At 43.8% G+C, this 14,773-nt stretch overlaps 1 non-coding gene across 1 annotated transcript; it reads left to right on the top strand.

Annotated features, from left to right (window-relative positions):
• The first annotated feature begins 12,388 nt into the window (after window positions 1-12,388).
• On the top strand, window positions 12,389-12,463 carry Trnar-ucg. The gene has a single exon. It is a non-coding gene; the product is annotated as a tRNA-Arg (tRNA).
• The last annotated feature ends 2,310 nt before the right edge of the window (window positions 12,464-14,773 follow it).

Genomic DNA, 14,773 nt, shown 5'->3' with positions numbered 1-14,773 from the left:
GTGCAGAATCGGAGAGGAAAGAAACATACGGTAAACACTGGAAAGAAGGATGGACAGGGTGACAGGACTTCAATTAATAACTTCCGTGGTAGTGGAGGGAACTGTAGAGGGGAAAAGTTGCAGAGGTAGACGGTGATTGGAATATATCCGCAAATAATTGAGGACGTAGGTTGCGCAAGTGCTACTGCGAGATGAAAAGGTTAGCACAGGAAAGATATTCGTTTCGAACCAGCCACTCAGAAGACTGATGACAAAAAAGGAAAGAAAGAAAAAGTCAGCCCTTTAGGTAAAGGGTTTGTTTGACATTGTTGCATGGGTAGACAAAGTTCATGAAGTACTAGACAGAATAGGTTTGAAAAGAGTTAAATATAATACGACGAATAGTGATGGAGTGAAACTCTAAAGGAGCAGCAGTGGGACGTTCTCTAGCAAGTGCTCTAATAACAATTCTTTCTTATCCTGTAGCCTTTTCGATGGACATTCAGTGGATGCAGTAGCATCATTGCACAGATTGGAATAGTTTCTTAAATTTGTCTTTCAACATTCCTAGGTAAGAAAGTCGACAATTATCCGTAGAGTCCCTGAGTGAGTATCTCCGCAAGGGTCTTAACTGACTGAAGTGGCTTATCACATATCTAGCAACACTATTCCGAATTTCTTTATTCACTTTATTTTGATCAAGACCATTAACGATGTTAAATGATGTACACAGTACCAAGGAATAAGTTGCGTGGAAGTCTTGGAGGCGATATCTTTCGCAGCTCTGTCTATTCGTTTCAGAATTTTACTAAGAAGTTTGAGTTGCATTTTCCTTTCATAAATTAATTTGATGATTTCATCCCAGATGACGATTCTTCTTAACATTTTGCCTAAATATCTGTAACTAGTACCAGGCCACTCACACTAAAGATAGCTGAAATTTTCCGTAGTAACGCAGATTACCAAGTATTTACTGAAATGGTAATTTAGTCTCAGCTTACTATACCACCTCAGTGACAGAGGAATAACATTATGTTGTACTCAGCACACGTATCATGGCAAAAAATAGTTTCTTTTACTTTCCGACGTATATTTAACTATAACTATATTTAACTATAAACGACGCCTTTAGTCCGCATCTAGTATGAAAGATGTTATATTGTGATGACAGGGTGCAGGTAAACTCCGAAATGCTGCGGTAGTTTTGAGTATCTTCGAAATTTCGAGGCTTATGGTATCAGAACTCTCAAAGGTCTTCTTTTGTCAGAGTTCCGGAGCACTTTCGGTGTCACAGAGGCCGTTAGAGAGAACAGTAACCGTAAAGTTCGCTCCATAGCCTTCAGTAAAAGTAAACTTGATCTCCACGGCATCCATCTTACAGCACGCCCGGTGCCTTCGACTCCTCCAGTGGTTTTCTTCCGATGACGACCGCTGAAGGGTCGAATCATTTGCAATGCAGAAAAAATTCATTTGTTGTAAAAGTTCTTCTTGCGATTTCCAGATAGATGGAGCCCTGTTGAAAAACATATCTCGTGGAAGTTGAGTATAAATATTGAGAAACAACTCGCGTTAATACCATAATTTGGCGAAACGTACGTTGGTCTTTAAAGATTAGCACCCAAATTTATTTTTAATGGCAGAAACGATTTGTGTAACAAATACGTGTGACAGAAATGGAGTATCTCTTTAGAGATATTAAGGGTAAAACTGACTCTGAAATTTGCAGATAGTCTTCACTAACAGCATATTAATCAGCTACTCATGGTGCGCGTTAGTTGCCTACTTCGTCAATAAAATGTATAGACAGCAGTTGACGGAGAAATGTCGAGACATATGAGATTAATTAAATGTTTCTGAGGTCATTAAATTGATTTTTAGTCTCACTGAATGCTCTACTTCAACAAATACCTCACTAGTCCTACAATTTTTGCCTTTTTTCTGCTCAAAGAGCTACTCTGGCAAGTCATTGGTTCAAATGGCTCTGAAAACTATGGGACTTAACTTCTAACGTCATCAGTGCTCTAGAACTTAGAGCTACTTAAACCTAACTAACCTAAGGACATCGCACACATCCATGCCCGAGGCAGGATTCGAACATGCGACCGTAGCGTCAAGTCATTCACAAATGATTTATACGAACGAGCTTGATGACGAGGTCAGCATTGAAATAAAGCACAGAAAATGTCTTGCATTCAAGCACTAAAATAATGAATAAAGATAGGCTATGTGCTGTAGTTTAACCTACACTCCTGGAAATGGAAAAAAGAACACATTGACACCGGTGTGTCAGACCCACCATACTTGCTCCGGACACTGCGAGAGGGCTGTACAAGCAATGATCACACGCACGGCACAGCGGACACACCAGGAACCGCGGTGTTGGCCGTCGAATGGCGCTAGCTGCGCAGCATTTGTGCACCGCCGCCGTCAGTGTCAGCGAGTTTGCCATGGCATACGGAGCTCCATCGCAGTCTTTAACACTGGTAGCATGCCGCGACAGCGTGGACGTGAACCGCATGTGCAGTTTACGGACATTGAGCGAGGGCGTATAGTGGGCATGCGGGAGGCCGGGTGGACGTACCGCCGAATTGCTCAACACGTGGGGCGTGAGGTCTCCACAGTACATCGATGTTGTCGCCAGTGGTCGGCGGAAGGTGCACGTGCCCGCCGACCTGGGACCGGACCGCAGCGACGCACGGATGCACGCCAAGACCGTAGGATCCTACGCAGTGCCGTAGGGGACCGCACCGCCACTTCCCAGCAAATTAGGGACACTGTTGCTCCTGGGGTATCGGCGAGGACCATTCGCAACCGTCTCCATGAAGCTGGGCTACGGTCCTGCACACCGTTAGGCCGTCTTCCGCTCACGCCCCAACATCGTGCAGCCCGCCTCCAGTGGTGTCGCGACAGGCGTGAATGGAGGGACGAATGGAGACGTGTCGTCTTCAGCGATGAGAGTCGCTTCTGCCTTGGCGCCAATGATGGTCGTATGCGTGTTTGGCGCCGTGCAGGTGAGCGCCACAATCAGGACTGCATACGACCGAGGCACACAGGGCCAACACCCGGCATCATGGTGTGGGGAGCGATCTCCTACACTGGCCGTACACCACTGGTGATCGTCGAGGGGACACTGAATAGTGCATGGTACATCCAAACCGTCATCGAACCCATCGTTCTACCATTCCTAGACCGGCAAGGGAACTTGCTGTTCCAACAGGACAATGCACGCCCGCATGTATCCCTTGCCACCCAACGTGCTCTAGAAGGTGTAAGTCAACTACCCTGGCCAGCAAGATCTCCGGATCTGTCCCCCATTGAGCATGTTTGGGACTGGATGAAGCGTCGTCTCACGCGGTCTGCATGTCCAGCACGAACGCTGGTCCAACTGAGGCGCCAGGTGGAAATGACATGGCAAGCCGTTCCACAGGACTACATCCAGCATCTCTACGATCGTCTCCATGGGAGAATAGCAGCCTGCATTGCTGCGAAAGGTGGATATACACTGTACTAGTGCCGAAATTGTGCATGCTCTGTTGCCTGTGTCTATGTGCCTGTGGTTCTGTCAGTGTGATCATGTGATGTTTCTGACCCCAGGAATGTGTCAATAAAGTTTCCCCTTCCTGGGACAATGAATTCACGGTGTTCTTATTTCAATTTCCAGGAGTGTACATTAATATCTAGTCGGTCTTCAGTGGTACAGTTCGATGTCACTGGCTCCCTAGAAATTAAAAAGATGGCCGCTCTAACACTGGATGTAAATTTGTGAGAAGGAACTGTAACATAGAAACAGCATATACTACTCTCACATACTGACTGGCTTTGCAGTAAGATAGACAAATTTCTGTACTGGAATAGTCTGAGAAACCGAGTTGTATTTCCGGAAACAACATGGCTCAGTGAGTAAGCTCGGTGAATAAAACAGCAACAAGATGAGCAGTTTGTAATTCCGATAATCTGAATCTTAAAAGGCTGAATTTTAATTTATACAAATATAAGTACGATCGTCGCCTTCAGCAACTGTTTTAAAAAAGATGTAGCCTTCTTCAGGTTCCTCCTTGCTTACTAAGAGTTGCCATAGGACCCCTGTTGACGTACAGAGTGGAAGGACCCTACCACTCCTGCTAACAAGGAACCCCTTGAGTGCGAGGTCGCACGTTCAATCTGTAGTAACGCTTATTTGAAAGTATTGGGATTAACGATGATGACAGGAAAAATATTAGCTGCTAATGACTCAACAAATTCATCAGGAGCTCTGCAGAACATGAATGTCCGGGAGATGCAGAGATCAAACTTCCGTGCGATGTAATACATTTTACAAAAGTGACATAGTAGAAATCCAAGAAATTTTCAAAACGAAGTCCATTAACTTGTATCATGAAAATCGAATGAAAAATGGCGCGTCACGGTGATCACAAAGGTTCGCAACACAGTCTAACATAACAGCTGCGGCACTCCGTCTCGGTTTTGTTACCCGAGCTGCGGCAACGCCCTAAGCGGCAAGCAAGCCAAACTTCTGAATACGATATCGGAAGAGTGCAAATAATGTTTACGTTGATCTGTAGCATAGTTTTCACAATAGGCTGTGTATGTAGTGCCATAAAATCGTCAATAACTAAAAATTTATATCACATTTGTAATTATTTACTTTCCGAAGCGTCCTGGAAGATACGAAGCAGTCCATTACAGGACCTTTTATTTACAATTACCTTGTAACGTACAGACGTTTACTGAATAATGTGGTTTTCCTTCAATAACAAAAATCTGTAGTAAACACGAGAAGAACTGACCTTTTAGAGAAAGACGTCATACAGTTATCCAGAAAGCAGAGTTTTGTTCTCTACACTTCCAGCCAAATCAGTGAATGTGGAACGCAGAAAACCTATACGCAATGAAAACTTACATTATACAACGTATCAAACAAGCCACCACGAATGAAACTTAACGGAAAACCATACAGATGTGGTAATAAATAGTCGGAAGCAAAAGTGTCAACGGCAGTGCGTATGACAATAAAACAGACAACAACAGGAATACTTGCTTCTCATGTATGAAATATATTTAAGTTCACTTACTTTCAGCCCAATAAGCTGCAAATATAGAAATATTTGAAAGTATTTCTTCATGGACGAGTTGCAGCGCTTGTCACTGAATCAGTGTGATTCGGCTGTTTTTACCTGTATTTCACGAAAATTCATGTCTCTTGGTAACTTACTATGGCAGGGAACGCAAAAATATAATCACTATTCAGTTAATTAAGTAGAAACTAATTAAAAACAAACATCCTTTCGACACACGTATCTCCTTTCTTACCGCTTGGAGCGCTAGTGTCGCGCCAGCTGTCAAACGGTAACAACTTTCACACCAGAGAGCGTAGAGACTGTATTTATTAGGCTGTGGTTCGCACCGTCAAGATCGCAAGCGAATTACAAACTGTGCTAGGTATCCACTCTTACACAACACTCATAGAATCATGTTGATGTAACGGGGTGATGAACTGATTGACTGAGATGGCACACAACCGAATGCGAAACACTCTGCCGCGCAGCTTCTTGTTAAGCCGGCTATCCTTTAAGGCATATCGGCAGATAGTGCGATAATATGTTTCATAGGCACGGAAAAATCAGCCAACATCCAAAGACTGAGTTTGTTCAGTGGTTCAAGGTGGCATGAATTGCAATGTAACACATTTTTCAGGAGTGGTAGTTTGCTCTAAAGGAGTATAATTTTTATAGGCAGGCCAAGAATCAAGCAAAAGCAAGGTATTTTGACCAGCTATTGGCCAAAAGTAGTGTTCATTCAATAGTTGTAGTTCTCTTACTCCCATTTTCCCACTGTTGTCTACTGTGACATAAATATTCCCTACTGCCTTTGCAAGATCACGCGCACGAGAAAGAATCATAGGGGGCAGAGTCCCTCCAACTTCTCACAGCACAATAAATAACTTTACAGCCAAATTATCATCCAGATTAACAGTCGGCATAATTGTATAGGAATGCGTTAAGGCGTTGATGTTTGTCGGTCTTGGTACAACTCTCTTGGTACCTCTAATTTCCAGATTTACTTCATATTCGTTTCTTCTACAAATCCAGATCGTCTGAGTTGACTACAAATTCCATGCTGTTCTTTATCTCATCTATAAATTTTCAGGCCGATTCCGCAGTTTACTCAAATGGTTCAAATGGTTCTGAGCACTATGGGACTTAACATATGAGGTCATCAGTTCCCTAGAACTACTTAAACCTAACCAACCTAAGGACATCACACACATCCATGCCCGAGGCAGGATTCGAACCGGCGGCCGTAGAGATCGTGCGGTTCCAGACTGAAGCGGCTAGAGCCTCTCGGCCACCCCGGCTGGCCCCGCAGTTTGCTATGCATGTTGAAGTTGACGCTTCGTTTGGAATTTCGTTTCCTTAAGATTTCCAATTGTGTAGCTCTGTTTGAAGTTATGGAACCATCCACTGCTTCTCTTGACATTACTGTAATCTATGTCGCGCGCTATTTCATGTGAACAACATAGTACGTCACCATCACACTTCCTATAAATTGTCTCGAGCATTCTTGAAACGCTCAAACACCAGTTTTAGTAACAGGTGCTCCTTGTCCTCCCTTGAATACCCTTAGTTCTTCTTATGCACTACACCGTCATATTGCTGCGAGCTTATTCGATACATGTATGCAATTGCGTTTAATACCAGCTCCTTGGACAACGATTGGCTTTCACTGAGTTCCATTGTAGATGGTATTTGTGGCCCCCTGTTCAACAATGATGATGAACTATATGGTTCGACACCTGTTTCAATAACGCTATCACATTTAAGCACATATCGTCATCACTGTAGTCATGTACATTGTCTGCACAGTGGAGCCTATACGATACTATATATTCCTCTGACTCATCTTGCAGAAACGCTATTATTTCATATGCCACTCCTTTCTCACTCTGTTAAATTCCTTAGGTTCTTTTCTGACGAAATGCCAACTTCAGGAACTGTTGTTGTAGATACGAAGCAATTTTTGCTTTCTTTATCGTTGCCATTGCTCTGTTTTGTATCAACACCACTAGCACCGTAGCACTGTTGTGTGTTACACGTCGACTAAGCAGTTCAACTACGCTCCGTAACCTCATACTGTGTTCAGCATAGGATATTTCCAGTCCCGCCCCCTGTGGCCATTAGGAGCCAATACTGTGGCTGCATGGTAGACTGACTATATGTGGGGGCGTCGAATGCCGTAAACATCATTTACTTTTTGCGACCTCGCATACAAGGGGTTTCTCGTACGACGTACAAGTACCAGCAGAGGTGAAGCCTCTGGTGTTTGCCAGCAGCGATCAAGGTCGGCCACCTATCCAATATCATCTCATCAGCTCGGCGCCAGAAGTAGTTTTGTCTGCGGATATTTCGCTGCTCCACAGTGCGGTCGTCGCGCATCCTCTTGCACCGAGGCGGTGCTTAGCGGGATCGCCACGAAATTCAAAGTTCCGCAGTTGGCAGCCTCGGAACGGTCCCGTGTCCATCACGGTACACTTGTGATGAAGCCAAATTCCAGTTAAGTAAACTACTGTTCTAAAAGAAAATGCAGTTCATATTGAAACGTCCCCTTAGAAAAATTTATGAATGACTGTGTTAATAAACCTCTCACATTGTTTGCTTTTCAAACAGCTGAGCAAAACTGAACGTACTCAGACGTTGCTCTCTTTACTTATTCTGATCAACACTAAACTGACACACAATATTTTTAGCGCAACGCAATCTGACTTTTAATAATCCCTACAAAAGAATGGCCCTGACTAACAATAACCTATACCTTTCATGAATCACTTACCTCAGAAAAATCTTCGTTACTCGAACTACTGCAATACAGCGAGCGCCAATACTGCTAGCTAAATAAAAGATTCAAACTACTGAAGGCACTAACTACTGATAGGCGTAGTTAGCAAAAGAAAGATTTTGATAGAGAACAAACAATGTATTTACCTTAATAGTGTTCAAAAGTCATAATATCAGTTCATGACATACAGTATTACAAAATTACTCTCTCTGATAGGCACACGTCCAGATCGTCCGCTCTCGAAACTCCGCCATCTCTCTCCCCACATCCACCACTGCTGGCGGCTCACCTCCAACTGCGCAATGCTACGCGCTGTTAACAGCCAACTGCCCAACACTACAATAGCGACTTCCAACAATGCAAACCAGTCACAGACTGCACACAGCACAGTCAGTGATTTTCATATAGAGCGCTACATGGCGTTACCAACATAAAAACCTAAACAGCTTACTTAAAATATCTCTAGAATGACAACTTATCTTTCTCTTCGGTAACAGTATTCCAACGAACATCTTAACAACCTTACAATTTTCCATTTTCTTCTGAAGGCAAAGCACAAGGGTACTACCGAAAAATTTAAATAAATTCCAGGTTTGCACCTAGAATTGCGGTACGCATTAGGGAGCTTCGCTACGACCTTAATTTTCATTGCTATCTATTTTCTCGCCTGCACATCCCCTTGGTGCCTGCGATTAGCTTCAGGGACGATCTTAGGTTGTGTAGAGGCTGAGCTCTATAGCCGTTCTGCAGTTTATTTTACTGTAAACCTACATTATTTTCTTGTTACAGGAGCGCTCCCAGGTATTCCGTCTTTCTGCTCGACACGATTGGCTTACGACAGAATGATAAAATTAACTACGCCAGGGTAGAAGATCGTGAAGTCTACAAGTATGAACAGACAGTTATTGCTTACTTACTGTGGAGACGTAGTGTCTTATGAACCGCCTTACTTGACGCCCCTTAACTAGAACGAAAAACGCTCAAACCACAAAACAAAAAAGGCGAATACGTTCTGGACAGTCCTAAGGACGTGACAGAGTCAACTAGCTTTTCAACTTATTAAATGAAAACATCTTGTCATTTTCGCTCTTTTTTACTAGTTAGTATTTACCAAAAATACGCAAGATCTCTGATATGATTCCTATGTCGTGTAATATAATACATTGTGTCAAGTAAGGTAACATGGTATATGATCTCATTTCTCCCAGGAACAAATCCACACCCAGAAATTTTATCCCCCGGAAGAATTTCTTTTAGCAGTTACATGTATACTCTTCAGCCATACGATATTATATATTTTTTACTATGGCTGGTGAATCTTCTGGATTTTTCGCACGGGATCAGAGACTTCAGTCCATAAATTGCAAGATACGGGTGTGCCAACACCTTGCAGCTAAGAGAGCTTTCTGCGCTGGGGAAGTAGGGATAACTAGTAAAAATGGGCGAATTTGTCAAGACGCTTTTCTTTAAATGTCTTTGAAGCGGCCAGATAAGTCCAAAAGCAAATTCCCTTCTTTTATATCCCTAACTCTGACCAGGAGATGTTCTCATTTTTTTGTGCTGTGATAGGAGAACTTTCATTCTGGTTCCTAACATTTACTCTACCATAGTTTTGACAACCGATGTACATTCTTGTTGACTGGAGTGACGACTGAACCGGTATAAATTTCTGTATTGTCTTTCGACCCATGTTGCTTATACCGTGGCAAAGAACAATACTTTCACAGAACATGACGACCATTAATTATATGTATGTGTCTACTTTCCTACAGAATTTCAACCGAATTGCCCAAGTCTGAAACACGGAAGTGGCAAGCGAAAAAAAGGGGTCACAGAAAATGTTTTTTTGCAATTAAAATCCGAATAAAGCTAGATTTGTGAAAGCGATTTTCCAATTTTGTTCTTACGACTGCATTTATTTGTTTGAATCAGTTTAAAGTTTCCACGCATTCAATTCACATAACAATGAATTTGATGTTCGATATGTAGCTCGACTTTTTAACATCGTATCTCGGCAACGATTATTAGGTTTCAAAAATTCATTTTGACTTTAATCATTTATCTACCGTTCTGCAAAGTTTGAACAAGTTTGAAGTATAGAAATGGCGCTCTTAAAAAACCTCGCAGCACGTGTTCTTGCACATGTTTGCATGTAAAATGCTAACGATGCACATATAACCGTTAGCTGAGCATTCATTTCAGCCCAGTTCACGTCTTTTGCAAAACGAATTAACCGATTCGCACAATTTGCCTGGCGCGTTAATGTTCAGGTACTTTCTCTGTCATGCTGCTCTTGAAGTAGTCGGTAAACTGCGCTGCGCACTGCTTGTTTCACCGCACACCTGGAAAGCATAGAAACACTGATACGAAAAGACTAAACGATACAAGGCAAAGCGTAATTACTTGGCCAGGAGGGACATGGATACATGAATAAGCAGTCCCTTTTCGAACAACGTTATTTCCATGTTCTAAATACACTTTAAGCAAGACTGAGAATATGAACTGAATCAGGAAGTTAAAAGCTACTCGATAATTTAACTTCGGCAACTGAAAGACGCGCACGCCAAACATGGTCTCTTGGCTACCTCCCAAGACTCACTTCGCTCATCGTCCTGCTGCGCGGTGATTACACATTCCCCACGTCACCCTTGGGCAGTCCACGTGCTACGACTTTCTTACTATCTCATTATTGCTTACGATACCACTTGAGATGTGTCGGTCATCCTCTGCAGCCATCAGCTCAGAAAACAAGGACACACACCTTGTCGCAAAATGGTAACGGTGTATTACGTACAGTCCTTTAAACCGTTAAAGAAATTTCTTGTAACTTTTTATGAAACTATGTATGCCCTTTCGCAATTATAGCAGTCATTTCAGTTTATGATCTAAATTAATTTTTGATACATGAAAAATTTACTAAAACATAAAATTTAGGACTTTCCATCAGAAATAAGTTTCTGAATACCGATACTTGCGTAAAAATCGATGAAAAAATTTAACTAAACAGTTCATCATTAAATAGTTGAACAGAAATATTTTGATGAATACAATAGGAAAGATATGTAACAGTTTTATTTCAGACCACTATTATTTTACATGTTGGACTATATATTTTCATTTATTTCGTTATCGGAGTGAATGTGAAAAATGAATCCTTAAAATTGGTAATAACTAAGTGCGAAAGAGCATAGGAATCAGGTTATGCAGCTTTGACGTGAGGCACGTACGTGTAAAGTAGTCAGTTTTCGGTACCTTAGACATGCAATAGTTACTTCAGTCCTTCAGACAAATGGTTTTGGGACGGTATTAAGTTATATTTTCGTTTCAATTGATTTCTGATCCCTGATTAGTCTAAAGAGGGAGAGCAGTCGGTTAAGTTAAAGGAAATGAGAAGACGATTGGTTAATGTGCCATTCGGCCATTAACAGAGGAGATCTGTAACAACGGATGAAGTCTACACAAAGGCAGCGGCTGCTCTGAGGAGCCGGCCTGAGTGACTGAGCGGTTCTAGGCGCTGCAGTATGGAACCATGCGACCGCTACGGTCACAGGTTCGAATCCTGCCTCGGGCATGGATGTGTGTGCTGTCCTTCGGTTAGTTACGTTTAATTAGTTGTAAGTTCTAGGGGACTGATGACCTCAGAAGTTAAGTCCCATAGTGCTCAGAGCCATTTTTGAACCCTATACACATACGAAACCACAGAACTTTAGTAATCACACAGTTACGAGTAGTTAGCCCTTCTGACACACAGAAACGGTGTGAGGAAAGACGTACATCGCAGGATTCAAATATTGAGCTGGTTGTTAGAGATTGGGCGTCGCAAATGTGACAGAATCAATACAAACTGATGTTTGAGAGTAATATTCTGGGCAGCTATTAAATGCACCAACGCTCAGGCAGAATGCCGGGGACAGAGAAATGCTGACGGGCTAACAGCAAGCATGGAAGCAACTGCACTACCCTAGAAGAGCGGAGCATTCTAACAATTGACATTGCAGAATGCCATCATGGTGACAGACTGGCATCGTCATAATGCTAAGTGTGCAAAGTGTCACAAGAAAGCTGAGGTCGAATGGAAGAGGTAACAGTCAGTTTCTGATACAGCAGAAAAAAGCGTTAGACGATGTTGTGAAATCAAGAAGCGACGAGCTCAGGAAAGTAGGGTATATTTTCTCAACCCCACAGAAGGTTAATGTCGTCGGTGTAGCCCAAAAAATACATATTCTCTTACTTCCATGGCTTACCTCTCAGTTGTAGCTCAGTGTTGCATCTAACTAGTACCGAGGCAGAGCCTGTGACGTCCATTCGCACCCTACTGGGATGACTATAATCTATACCACCTTCATCTGTATGAAGATGGTATCTGTTCTTTCGGACATATAGATAAGGCTTACGGGCCAATTATCTTCTTCAGTGAGGATGCACTCACATTGCTCAAACTCTTACGGGAATCTGTAGATTGGCTGCCGAGTAATAATAGGCAGGGGCGCTACAAATGTAGTGTGTGGACAATAAATTGGAAGTGTGGGTTTTACTGGGAGCATGCCAGAAATCAGTCCCTGCATTTGCACTATATGTGCTCGATGGCCCAGTCGGATAGAGCGTCTGCCTTCGGAGCAGGAGGTCCCGGGTTCGAATCCCGGTCGGGGCACACATTTTTCAACATTCCCCCATTGATATGACTCAACGCCTGTGAGCAGCTAATGGTCTGGATTTCACTGTAATTTCATTTACGATATTATTTCCAACTAGACTGGGCAAACTCCTCTGCCTTTAGCTGCTGCTGCAACTGTCGCAAATGGGAAGAATTTGGCCCCTTCTAACAACACCACCCTGCAGGCCTCACTGATGGTTCTTGCCAAACTTCATCAACCACCATCGTTCTGAGAAAGAGCTGTAATTGTTGTCCCTCCCCCTCCACCACCACCACCACTTCGCCGCTATTAGTAAATTCCAAAGTCGCTTGCTGGTCTCTCGTGGAGAAGAGACTGTCACTACCTCCAGGTCTACGGCCATCTTGTACCGAGTCATGGATGTCTTGACCATCGAGGAAGCGCAAGCAACGCCGGCCCTGCTGAGATTAGCTGGATGCGAGGTCGTGAGTAGCCGAGGCCGCGCCTTCCACTTCGCTGAAGCCGAGGCTGCGAGATGCGCTGGTGTCAGTGCATAACTACGGGGCCGATGCTCTTCCATCCGCTACACTGCTGACAGCCACAAAGGAAGACAACTGTGTACTTCTGATCAATAAAGCTGTATTCTGACGACAGAGACTCACTAGTGCCGTCGGGGGTTCGACAGAGCCTCACCGTCGCATCCGGATGGTGTAGAGACACATACCTCTATACTGAATACCCGCGACCGGACGCCCTGATAGGTTTTCCTTGATTTCCGTAAATTACTTTAGGCAAATGCTGGGTAGGTTGCTTTGAAAGGGCACGGCCGACTTTCTTACCCATCCTCCCTCAATCCGGAGCCGGCCGTAGTGGCCGAGCGGTTAAAGGCGCTACAGTCTGGAACCGCACGACCGCTACAGTCACAGGTTCGAATCCTGCCTCGGGCGTGGATGTGTGTGATGTCCTTAGGTTAGTTAGGTTTAAGTAGTTCTAAGTTCTAGGGGACTTATGACCACAGCAGTTGAGTCCCATAGTGCTCAGAGCCATTTGAACCATTTTGAACCTTAGTCCGGTGCGACCGATGACTTCGCTGTTTGGTATCCTCCCAAACTCAACGAACCTCTATACTGCACTTATTTTCGGATTTTCTTTTCTGAATCTGTGTTCTGTGATTGATATGGTAGCAATATTTTACCAAACAAAATGACAAAGAAAATACACTACTGGCCATTAAAATTGATACACCAAGAAGAAATGCAGATGATAAACGACTATTCATTGGGCAAATATATTATACTAGAACTGACATGTGATTACATTTACACGCAATTTGGGTGCATAGATCCTGAGAAATCAGTACCCAGAACAACCACCTCTGGCCGTAATAACGGCCTTGATACCCTTGGGCGTTGAGTGAAACAGAGCTTGGATGGCGTGTACAGGTACAGCTGCCCATGCAGCTTCAACACGATACCACTGTTCATCAAGAGTAGTGACTGGCGTATTGTGATAAGCCTGTTGCTCGGGCACCATTCACCAGACGTTTTCAGTTAGTGAGAGATCTGGAGAATGTGCTGGCCAGGGCAGCAGTCGAACATTTTCTGTATCCAGAGAAGCCCGTACAGGACCTGCAACATGCGGCCATGCATTATCCTGCTGAAATGTAGGGTTTCACAGGGATCGAATGAAGGGTAGAGTCACGGGTCGTTACACATCTGAAATGTAACGTCCACTGTTCAAAGTGCCGTCAATGCGAACAAGAGGTGACAGAGACGTATAACCAATGGCACCCCATACCATCACATCGGTTGATACGCCAGTATGGCGATGACGAATACACGCTTCCAATGTGCTTTCACCGCGATGTCGCCAAACACGGATGCGACCATCATGATGCTGTAAACAGAACCTGGATTCATCCGAAAAGACGACGTTTTGCCATTCGTGCACCCAGGTTCGTCGTTGAGTACACCATCGCAGGCGCTCCTGTCTGTGGTGCAGCGTCAAGGGTAACCGCAGCCATTGTCTCCGAGCTAATAGTCCATGGTGCTGCAACTGTTCGTGCAGATGGTTGTTGTGTTGAAAACGTCCCCATCTGTTGACTCAGGGATCGAGACGTGGCTGCACGATCCGTTACAGCCATGCGGATAAGATGGCTGTCATCTTAACTGCAGTGATACAAGGCCGTTGAGATCCAGCACGGCGTTCCGTATTACCCTCCTGAACCCACCGATTCCATATTCTGCTAACAGTCATTCGAGCTCGACCAACGTGAGCAGCATTGTCGCGATACGATAAACCGCAATCGTAGTAGGCTACAATCCGACCTTTATCAAAGTCGGATATGT

Source organism: Schistocerca americana, chromosome 3, assembly GCF_021461395.2.
Source record: "Schistocerca americana isolate TAMUIC-IGC-003095 chromosome 3, iqSchAmer2.1, whole genome shotgun sequence".
In the NCBI taxonomy this organism is placed as follows: Eukaryota; Metazoa; Arthropoda; class Insecta; order Orthoptera; family Acrididae; genus Schistocerca; species Schistocerca americana.
This window is presented reverse-complemented; position numbering and strand designations above follow the sequence as displayed.